Source organism: Hibiscus syriacus, unplaced genomic scaffold (assembly GCF_006381635.1).
Source record: "Hibiscus syriacus cultivar Baekdansim isolate YM2019G1 unplaced genomic scaffold, ASM638163v2 tig00111023_pilon, whole genome shotgun sequence".
Taxonomy (NCBI): Eukaryota; Viridiplantae; Streptophyta; class Magnoliopsida; order Malvales; family Malvaceae; genus Hibiscus; species Hibiscus syriacus.
Window position 1 is genome coordinate 222,229 of NW_024062957.1, and position 11,200 is coordinate 233,428.

General features: G+C 37.6%; 1 pseudogene; it reads right to left on the reverse strand.

The window, feature by feature from the left end:
- Positions 1-10,807, reverse strand: part of LOC120150702 — a 28,197-nt pseudogene extending 17,390 nt beyond the window's left edge.
- Between the last annotated feature and the right edge of the window lie 393 nt (positions 10,808-11,200).

Here is an 11,200-nt window from a genome sequence, read left to right on the forward strand (position 1 = left end):
ATATGCATGGAATTGTTTGTCTTCTTTCCAAAGAATATATTTGTTTGTTATATCAATTTTATGATATTTTCTCTCAAACAGGCTTGAGAACATGTTCATCCGATTGAATTTTGTTTGCGTAATAATGAAATTTCATATTTATATAAGTTTTGATGTGATCGCGTAATTAGTATTATGCAAATTTCTAGTATGAAGGTATCTTAGAGCCATTTACAATGGATGATTCGGTCATCTTTGTTATGATTTTTGGTATCCTATTTACATTAGCAAATGTAGGTCATCAAGCAGAGGCTGCCAGGGCATTTTTTTTGTTTAGAAATTCATTAGTCGATAACGGTAACAACAACTATCTAGTTACTACAGCTCGTATCAACTATCCGACTCATGGAGCTACCGACCAATCGATTCTCGGATCTTATAAGTATGTTTTTCAACCATTTCATACATGATTTCTGTCTGTCTGAAGTAAAACATGGTTGAATATTATATTTTTAATGGTTTTCATGTGTTATTTAGGGAGCAAATCGGCTCTAAACCAACATTATCGTATCTGAGCCACAAGCTCACTTCTTGTTGGTGCCAACTTTGCTTTTACCAGAATCGGAATTCTCAATGACACCTGATTTCCTTTTACAAAGAAAATAGTGCTGGAATCGTAACCGAGCTAAACTTAGACTAAATCTTCATTTATTTTGGGAATGTCCTAAAATAGTGTTACATTTTGTAGGTGAATATAATCAGAATCCAGCAACAATTAGAGTACTTCAGGCAACATCAGAAGCGAGTGAGTGCACTTATTGGATCTCAACAAGCTCAACGCCTAATAAACGAAGCACTCGTTCTAATGATCCTTCTCTGCACGATCACATCAATTCGCATTCCTCGATTATGTTGTCTATATAATTTCCGAGTACCTGAAAATTCTAACGGTAAACTTGATCCCTTCTCATAATCATCTTTGTTATTTGTTTCGAAAACATCTTTGTTATTTGTTTCGAAAACACCATGCATGTTTGGTTTGAATCATACCTATTTCTTTGTTACTTGAATGGCATAAGAAAAATTCGGATCATCATGTTGCATATTTTGTAGATACTCCAATATCCCGTAAGTATCTCCAACTTTCATCTCTTCCGTTCTTCTAGTATGCAAGTAATTACTATAGTTTCATGAATAAAACCAAGATTCTCGACCCCACAAACTTTTCTAGCTAAAAACCCGAAACTTTTTTTTGGTGTTAATCCTGAGCGATCAACAATTTCAAGTTTTGCAGCTTGAGCAAGATTAATTATCCTTTGAGATCCTAGAAACATACGCTTAGAAGGAGAAGGCAATGCATGATTATGATCTACAATAAATTCTGTAATTTGAAACTTACCATTAAACTGCAAATTTTTTAATACAACTAAGCATCCAAATCTTGTTTCTGGACGGTGATGTTTTACATGATCATCTCGTTTATCCTTTATTTGTGTATCTTGACAAGAACAACAAAAAAACCCTGTTTACCTAATGACCATATTGAGCTTTATGTCCTTTGCTTCCGCGGATACTAAATCCCATCTCTCTGGCATGTGTTATAAAAATCATAAACTTCTTGTTCCGTATTGAATTTCATGTCAACTCTCGGAATAAAATCATTAGATAAATTTGCATGAATTGGAGTAGCAAAATTATTATAAGAATCAATCTCACTCAAACATTTATCTTGCACTAAAATTTGTTTTGTCCATTGGTTCAATTGGTGGAACAACTTCCGCAAACTCTAGTCTTCTACGTAGACTTTTAGTCGTTGCACTTATATCTCCATTCATAACCTTAAAAAATAAATTTTCTTTTTTATAAATAAATAAATTAAAAAATTATTTTCAGTAATCACAATATAAAAGTTTCATATAGATTTAATCTAATTAAATTTTACAAAATAAAAATAAAAAGAATGAAAATCAATACTTACGAAGATTTGGACGCAAACGATTGGAAAAGAAAACGATTGTTTAACCAATATTGAAGTATAGTTCTCTGATTAGCGTGATGAATTTACTGGGAAAATAAAGGATTGGTACGGTTTTATATTGTTAGAGTTCACTTTTTTATTAAACCTTTTCTTTCTTTATATTTATGTTAAAAAGTGAGTAGGCAGAAGGTGTTTTCTTATTAAATTTTTATTTCCTTCTCAACAAAAGAGTGTATTAAATACCTTTTTAATAATAAATTTAATGTTGGACTTTTAGCTGTGAAAGATATTTTTAAGGTTAACTGAGAATAAATGGTGTATTTATTAAGGGTTAAAATATATTTAATAAATTTAAAGCTAATTCATTAATGTTTAGAATAAAAGGTGTGTTAATGATTGGAGGGCACCAATAGGAGCACTAGGAGGCAGAAGATTTCTATCCTACTTCACGCTGCACGTGGCAGACCTGCATCATTGCCGACCAAACAGCTTTAGAGAAAGACAAACCAAAGAAAATAGGGTCCCTTGACTCGAGCCTAACCCCACAGAGAACATAATCAGCATCCGCGTTGGGTCCAAAGGAGAGCAATTTATCCCTGGTAGAAAGTCTATTTAATATGGTCATCCAAGAAATAACTCGGAACATGAAACGAATACCACTCTAATTTACGCCACATTACTTTTTCCCTCCTCTGCCTCACAGCATCCCAAATTTTTGCAACCGTAAGGCTTGGATCTAAGAGATCCAAATTCAAAGCAGTTGACCTCATTTTAGAAGCCTTCTAGTTGTTACTTATGTTCTTTTACGCACACCTTCCTTTTATCCTTCGCCAGCTTAGATTGAGGTTGAACAAAAAGAATGGAGTTATTACTGTTGAACAAAAGGAATGGAGTTATTATTGTTGAACATATTAGCAGTTGGCGACTTTTATTATGGTCAAAAGGGGTTATTAAGGAGTAATTTTTATTATTTTGTAATAGGATAATTATAAAATTGAGTCATTAAATTTTAGGGTATTTTCAAAGATTAATCCCTAAACTTCAACTATAATACCCTAGTTCATTTAGCTTCAAAATTATCCAAAATCATTTTTTTCTCTCAATACTAGAGAGTTTTCTTGTGAGTAGTAAGTATTTTGTAAACACCTGTAAATTTTCTCTCTTAGTAAAAGATCTGCAGCAGTTCGGAGATGTAAAGAAATTGGCTGAACTCCGTTATCAATTTCAATATTATTTTTCCGCTTTTATTTCGCATTCTCACTAATCTGGTTATAGGGAAATTACTAGTTCCTCGATTATTTCCCAACAACTGGTAATCAGAGCTTTTGGTTGTGAATTTTGTCAAAATTTTTTGAGGTTACTATTCATTACTATTCACGTGAATAGTAAATTTCGTGAATAGTGAAATTTTGTCGGCGATACGAATTTGTCGACGGAGGTGTTCTAATACACGGTGGTTCGCAAGAATTGTCAGAAACGATCCAAAGAAGCCAGATTCGAGTGGAGCGATGCTGCAGACGAAGGAAATGTGAAAATTGAGAAGTTCGATGGTGTGGACTTTGACTTTTGGAAGATGCAGATTGAAGATTTTCTGTACCAGAAAAATCTATATCAACCTCTCTTAGGAAAGCAACCAGAGGGCATGAAGAATGAAGACTGGACTCTTCTCGACAGACAAGCCCTCGGAGTTATCCGACTGACATTGTCTCGCAATGTTGCTTTCAAAATAGCAAAGGAAAAGACCACGACGGGTCTTATGATGGCTCTCTCTAGTATGTATGAGAAGCTATCATCTCAAACAAAGTTCACTTGATGAGACGATTATTCAATTTCGGATGACGGAAGGGGCATCAGTGGCTCAACACCTAAATGAGCTCAACACAATCACAACCCAGTTGAGTTCCGCGGAAATTGAATTTGAAGATAAGTTTGAGCTTTAATACTCTTATCATCTCTACCAAACAGTTGGAATGCTACTGTTACAACAGTTAGCAGCTCGTCGGGAAATAACAAATTAAAATTCGATGATGTTCGGGATTTGGTACTGAGTGAAGAAATTCGACAGAGAGAATCGGGTGAAGCATCAACCTCCTCAGCCTTGCACACGGAGTCCAGAGGTTAAACTTCAGAAAGAAATTCAAATCGTGGCAGATCCAAATCCAGAACGGGAAAATCAAGAACAGGAAAGAAAGATTTTACCTGTTATAATTGCGGCAAGAAGGGTAACTTTAAAAGAGATTGCCGAGCATCGAAGAAAAATATCGGCGCACAGGAATCTGCCAACGTGACAGAGGAAACATGTGATGCCATGATTCTAAGCGTCAACAGTTCGATTGAATCATGGATCTTGGATTTAGGGGCATCTTTCCACTCTACCCCATGCCGAGAAATCATGGAGAACTATATCAGTGATGATTTTGGGAAGGTTCATCTAGCCGGTGATGAAACCTTGAAGATCGTCGAAAAAGGAGACATCCGATTAAAGTTGCCAAACCAGACCACCTGGAAGCTGAAAGGAGTGATACATATTCCTGGCCTCAAAAGGAATTTGATTTCTGTTGGACAGCTTGATGGAGAAGGATATAGTGCAACCTTTTCAGGATGTGAATGGAATATTACCAAAGGAGCATCCGTCATTGCTCGTGGTAAGAAGACTAGTACTCTCTATGTAACATCAAATTTAGAGAACATCATTGTTGCAGCAGATGCTGATGGAAAATCAAACCTATGACACCAAAGGCTTGACCATATGAGCGAGAAAGGGATGAAGACACTTTTATCAAAAGGGAAGCTGCCGGATCTAAATAATGTAGATGTCGGACTATGCGAGGATTGTATCTTTGGCAAACAAAAGAAAGTCAGTTTTGCAAAGATTGGAAAGACACCTAAGGCAGAAAAGTTAGAGTTGGTTCATACTGATATGGGGACCATCTCCAGTTTCATCTCTTGCAGGCTCACTATATTATGTCACCTTCATCGATGATTCTACAAGGAAGGTATGGGTTTATTTTCTGAAGAAGAAATCAGAAGTCTTTGATACCTTCAGAAAATGGAAGGCCATGGTGGAAAATGAGATTGATTTGAAAGTCAAGAGGTTGAGGTCTGACAATGGAGGAGAGTACAAAAATAGAAGATTCAGAGATTTCTGTGCAAATAATGGGATCAAGATGGAGACAACAGTTCCCATGACACCGCATCAGAATGGCTTAGCAGAGCGCATGAACATAACTCTGAATAAACGTTCCAGAAGCATGAGGATACATGTCGGATTGCCCAAATTTCTATGGGCTGAAGCTATCAACACTGCAGTTTACCTGATCAACCGTAGGCCCTCAGTTCCTTTGGATGACAGAATACCAGAGGAAGTTTGGAGCAAGAAAGAAATAAACTTTCACACTTAAGAGTGTTTGGTTGTATTTCTTATGTACATATAGATTCTACTGAAAGAAGTAAACTTAATGCCAAATCCAACAAATGTGTCTTTATTGGTTATGGTGGTGATGAGTTCGGTTACTGATTTTGGGACTACAAAAATCGAAAGATCATCAGAAGCAGATATGTCATTTTCAATGAGAATGTGATGTACAAAGACAGGTCAACTATAGAATCAAGTAGCTCCAATATCGAAGCTGAAACAAAGGAATTTGCTGAGTTCGAGGAGATTTTTGGAAATAATGTTCAAATCAATCCTGAAGCAGTTCAAGAAGAAACAGACACACCAGAACTTAGACGTTCCTCCAGAATTCCTAAACCAACCAGCGTTATTGCCTTCTTTGCACTACTTGTTGTTGACTGACAATGGTGAACCAGAGTGCTATGATGAAGCAATGCAGGTGGAGGATTCAGTCAAGTGGGAGTCTTCCATGAAAGATGAGATGGACTCACTTACGTCAAATCAGACGAGAGAATTAGTTGAATTATCACCAGGCAATAAAGTGCTCCACAACAAGTGGATTTACAGGATCAAAGAAGAGCATGATGGAGCAAACGCTACAAAACAAGATTGGTTGTCAAAGGTTTTCAGCAAAAAGAATGTATTGACTACAATGAAATTTTCTCTCCAGTCGTGAAACTATCTACAATCAGACTGGTGTTGAAAATTGTAGCTGTAGAGAATTTACATCTTGAGTAGTTAGATGTAAAGACAACTTTCCTTCATAGTGATTTGGAGGAAGAAATCTATATGAGGCAGCAGAAGGCTTCATTGAGGCATGCAAGAAAAACCTGGTATGCAGGTTGAAGAAGAGCTTGCATGGTTTAAAACAAGCTCCTAGACAGTGGTACAAGAAGTTCGATAATTTCATAAGTAGCAGTGGTTTTACCAGATATCAAGCAAATCATTGTTGCTACATTAATAGGTTCGACAATATCTTCATTATTTTATTGTTGTACGTTGATGACATGCTCGTTGCAGGCTCAGACATGCAAGAGATTATACACTTGAAGTAAGAATTGTCGAAGTAGTTTGCTATGAAGGATATAGGCACTGCAAAGCATATTCTTGGGATGAGGATCAAGAGAGACACAAAGTCGGGGGCTTTGATGTTATCACATGCTGAGTACATCAACAAAGTACTCTCCAGGTTCAACATGCAAGATGCTAAACTAGTAAGTACACCTTTAGGTGTTCATTTCACACTTTCCAAAGAACATTCACCAAAGACGGAGGAAGAACGTGCACACATGGTGAAGGTGTCGTATGCCTCAGCAATTGGAAGTCTGATGTATCCATGGTTTGTACCAAACCAGATATTGCTCATGCAGTAGGAGCTGTTAGTAGATACATGAATAATCCAGACAAGATACACTAGGAAGCTGTCAAATGGATCCTCAGATATCTGCGAGGTACTACAAACAAAGCACTTTGTTTCAAAGGTGGAGATACGATTCTGACAGGCTATGCAGATGCTGACTTAGCCGAAATGTTGACATCAGAAAGAGCACTACATGGTATGTCTATACTCTGGAGGTACTGCAGTGAGTTGGGTTTCTCAACTACAGAAGATAGTTGATCTCTCCACAACTGAAGCAGAATATGTCGCTGTTACAGAAGCCAGCAAGAGATGGTTTGGCTCCAAAGTTTCTTGAAAGAGTTAGGCAAGAAACAAGAGAACAATTTTTATATTGCGACAGTCAAAGTGTTATACATCTAGCAAAGAATTTGTCTTTTCATTCCATGACGAAGCACATACAATTGCGATATTATTTTATCCGGTTTATTCTGGAAGATGGTATTTTGAAACTTCAAAAGATTAATGGAGCTCAAAATCCGGTAGACATGTTGACAAAGACGGTGACTACGGACAAACTGAAGTTGTGTTCAGCTTCAGTTGGCATGCTAGAATAAAATACCAGAAATGATGTTGCATTGATCGAGGTGTGAAGACAGATTAAAAGCAGTCTTCAAGTGGGAGATTGTTGAAATATTAGCAGCTATCGGCTTTTATTATGGTCAAAAAGGGGGTTGCTAACGGGTAATTTTTTATTATTTTGTAATAGAGATAATTACAAAATTGAGTCATTGAACTTTAGGATATTTTCAAAGATTAGTCCCTAAGCTTCAACTATAAATACCCTAGCTCATTTAGCTTCAAAATATCCAAAATCATTTCTTTCTCCCAATACTAGAGAGTTTTCTTGTGAGTAGTGAGTGTTTTGTAAACACCTGTAAATTTTCTCTCTTAGTAAAAGATCTGCAGCAGTCCGGAGATGTAAAGAAATTGGTTGAACTCCGTTATCAATTTCGGGTATTATTTTTCCGCTTTTATTTCACATTCTCACTAATCTTGTTATAGAAAAATTACTCGTTACTCGTTATTTCCCAACAATTACAATAACCTTTTAAATTCATAATACGCAATTAGTGGTTTAGATTGTAAATGAGTCCTAGTCTATGCTTCTAGACACCATTACTTACGATAATGATTTGGATTTTATTTTTCATGATGTTTAGACTACTGAACTTTGGTTTTATGACACTGGAAGTGCAGAAAAGGCTGTCTAATGAAACCTTTGTTGCTTGCTTATTTCAGGCCAAGATCCAGTATAATAATTCTTTCTCCGAAAAAGAACGCCGAAGTATCAAATCGATGATCCAAAGCAATTTGTACAGCTATCTTGCTATATTGCTTCAGGGGCGAGAACAATTTGAAGAAGAAATATTAATGGAGGATAGAAAAAGGCAGATTGCTGATGGATCTGGTTCTATTCAGCATAATCCATCAGCAGGGTTACAGCCTATCCTTAAATTGTTCAATAAATTCCTCGGAATAGACATTCAACATGTACGGTTCATTATATTCCTTGGAGCTTAATTGGTGCATCATATGACGGTTTCATATATATATATATATATCATGCTTAGCATTTGTTGCTTTGAATCAACAGGTACCACTGTACCAGCTTATTAGACTGCATCACAGTAGCCTCGGGGAGAAATGTAAATGGTTGGAAATGTTTGAAGAAGACGATTTTGTCTTATTTTCTGTCTCGTTGACCGACTATGATGAGTTTTCATTAGACAGTAATGGAGTTCTCACAAACAAAATGTTGGCAAGCAAGCAGTTGTTTGAAAGTATAGTCACCCATCCAACCTTTGAGAAAAAGAACTTCCTTCTATTACTCAAAAAAGATGACCTGCTCGAGGAAAAGATCGAGCAGATCCCTCTCACTCGATGCGAATGGTCCCACGACTTCAATCCAGTTATCGTCCATAATCAATACAACAACTGCAGCTGTATTAGAAACAATCACACTTCGCTATCGCAGGGTGCCTTCCAGTACATCGCTACCAAGTTCAAGAGATTGTTCAATTCTCTTACTGATCGTAATTTGTACGTTTCAACGGTTACCTGCTTGGAGACTGATTCTGTTGATGAAGCTTTAAGGTACAGCAGACACATTCTTAAGTGGAACGAACCGAAAATAGTTTAGTTAACACCGAGATGTCATCTACTGATATTGAGGCAAGCTCAATCTCATGAACCATTTTTTTTCTTCTTCAAATTGTAAAATTAGATGTAGGAAAAACAGATTCTTTGCATAGAACTCAATTGAGAAGCAATATATATGATTTATTCTTCAAAAAGAAGTATGCTTGAGTGCTTTTCCTTTCATTAATTACCAGATTCCCTGGATACGAACAGCAATTTTGGGCACACACGTGCATTCTTATGCATCTTTGCACCAATTACCTATGGAGCATGGAGGGTAACTTTGGGGTAAGAGTAACCTCTAATGGTGTAGCTTTAGGAATGGTTATTCCAATGCTTTCACTCATATCGACTGCTTCATCAGAGACCGTCCCCCATTCAAATCCATGAATCAGTCGAGCCAGAGCTAAGTGCTAGAACCGAAGCGCAAAGGTGATACCAGGACAAATCCTTCTACCACAACCAAATGGTATAAGCTCAAAATTTTCACCCCTCACATCTATGTTAACATGGTCACTGAGGAATCTCTCCGGCATGAAATCTAATGGCTTATGCCAAATGCTGGGGTCACGCTGCAACTTCCAGAGGTTAATCATAAGTCGAGTGCCTGCAGGAACGTGAAAACCAGCTATTGTGCAGTCCTCCATAGCTTCTCTTGGTACCGATAGAGGCGCTGCCAGGTATAATCGCATTGTTTCTTTAATAATGGCTTGCACGTATACCAAGTTGCTTATGTCTGAATCTTCCACTTGTCGTTCTTCCCGACATTGATGTCGAGTTCATCTCGGGCCTTCTTTAGCACGTTGCGGTTATTCAATAGCAGGGAGACTGCCCATGTAAGTGTAACCACATTGGTATCGATACCACCCAAGAGAAGACTGTGCAATCACAATTGTCTGATAAGGTTATCTGTTTTCTGATGATGCCTATAACTTACATGATTCTACTTAACAATAACATACCAGGCAAGTTGCTTTAATGGTAACACCAGCCTCAATGGAACATTGCTTTCATCCATGACAAACAACATGACATCTATGAAATCTTGGTCCCCGTTGTGCCTCCGTTCGCGATGCTCGTTTAGCCAGCTTCCAATTACAAAATCCAACTCCTTTGCTGTCTGCTTTATTTTCACTATGTTTCCCGTCACTACGTCGAGCCAACCGAGAAAAGGAACCGTATCGGAAAACAAGAACAACCCTGCCAGACAAAAGAAATCACACAAGGCCTTTTGGCATCGCCTTGATTCATCGTTGCAGCTTCCTTCGGTACCATAATATTTTTTTTCCTGCAACCATCCTCACTATGATGTTGGTTGCTAAGTCACCAATTCTTTCCTTCATTTCCACTACCGCAACACCTCCGTTTTTCACCGACAGCTCGTATAATTCCTTTATAAAGCTATTGATTTCGGTGTCGGGAACATGCTTGAGTAACTCGAGCCGTCGATTCGAGAGGAGCTCAACCGTAGCTAGCTTCCTTATACTGCGCCAATACGGTCCGTAAGGAGCAAAGCCTAACATGTTATGGTCGTACCCCATATGTTTTATGGCTAAGGATTTTGGACGATTGAGGAAGATCTTATCATTGGTTGTGAGAAATTCCTTTACAACTTCCCAGTTGCTCACCACAAGTGATCGATGAATCCCGAGACGGATCAAGAACGTGGGTCCGTACTTGTCAGCCATGTCTGCTAATGTTCTATGTAGCAGTTGGTTTTTTCCGAGAAGATGACCGAGAAACAGTAACGCCCCATGCGGTTCGGGGGGTCTCCTCTGCTGTTTCTTCTTGCCTTTAACAGGGATGGTGGCCACAAATATGGTGATAATTATGGTGGAAAAAAGCGCAAAATGGAGTTGTTGTTGAAATTGTATAGAGAATTCCATGGTGTGCTTCAATGAAATGAACGAAAATTGGAGATAACATTTTAACATTGGCAAGTTCATGCCCCATAGAACTATCCAGTAGCTATCATGTCGTTTATTTAAATTGGAAATATCTTGTGTCGACTAGATATAGGTTGAGATATTACGTGAAAATGGTATCGTGTGAAAAGAAGGGCCAGTGGATATACACCAATCCCTTCCATAAATTTATTGACCTTGAAGAAGACAAAGACAGCTGCCAAATACTGTTGCCAAACTTTGTGTAGGATGGAGTTAACGGAGCAATTGTATACAGAGAGCCGCTGTTTGAAATTCAACATTTATCAACATGTATTTTCTCAAGCTACTCGGTGTTAAGATTTAGGGTAAACTCCACGGGTGACCATTCAACTATTTCTCCCTTTTATTTTGTTTATTGATGTTTT